This window comes from Penaeus monodon, chromosome 33 (assembly GCF_015228065.2).
Source record: "Penaeus monodon isolate SGIC_2016 chromosome 33, NSTDA_Pmon_1, whole genome shotgun sequence".
NCBI classification, from domain to species: Eukaryota; Metazoa; Arthropoda; class Malacostraca; order Decapoda; family Penaeidae; genus Penaeus; species Penaeus monodon.
The window spans coordinates 30,123,859-30,124,149 of NC_051418.1; the positions used below are offsets into that span (position 1 = coordinate 30,123,859).

Below are 291 nucleotides of genomic sequence, written 5' to 3' on the forward strand. Positions count from 1 at the left end.
TCCCTGAGAATAGACCAAGGCGTCATGGTCACGTTTTTAAATCGTTGCAGTTATTTACCAAATTCATGTTTCTGGAGACTTTTAATCGTGCACGATGTACGTACGTCGTTTGTCATAACAGTGAATAACCTTGACTGATTTTAAACAAGAACAGTGACAGCAATATTGTTGTCGATGATCACTGAGCTTTGTTAGTGGCGGTGATACTCCCCATATATTACTGTTAGTATTAGTTGCAGTAGTGTAGCCGTAATAATAGAAATAGGAATGTTAGTGATGCTGACACAAGTA

At 38.1% G+C, this 291-nt stretch overlaps 1 protein-coding gene across 1 annotated transcript in view; it reads left to right on the plus strand.

The window, feature by feature from the left end:
* Window positions 1-291, plus strand: part of LOC119594360 (protein O-linked-mannose beta-1,2-N-acetylglucosaminyltransferase 1-like) — a gene marked incomplete in the record, with an annotated part of 135,567 nt that overhangs the window by 114,486 nt on the left and 20,790 nt on the right.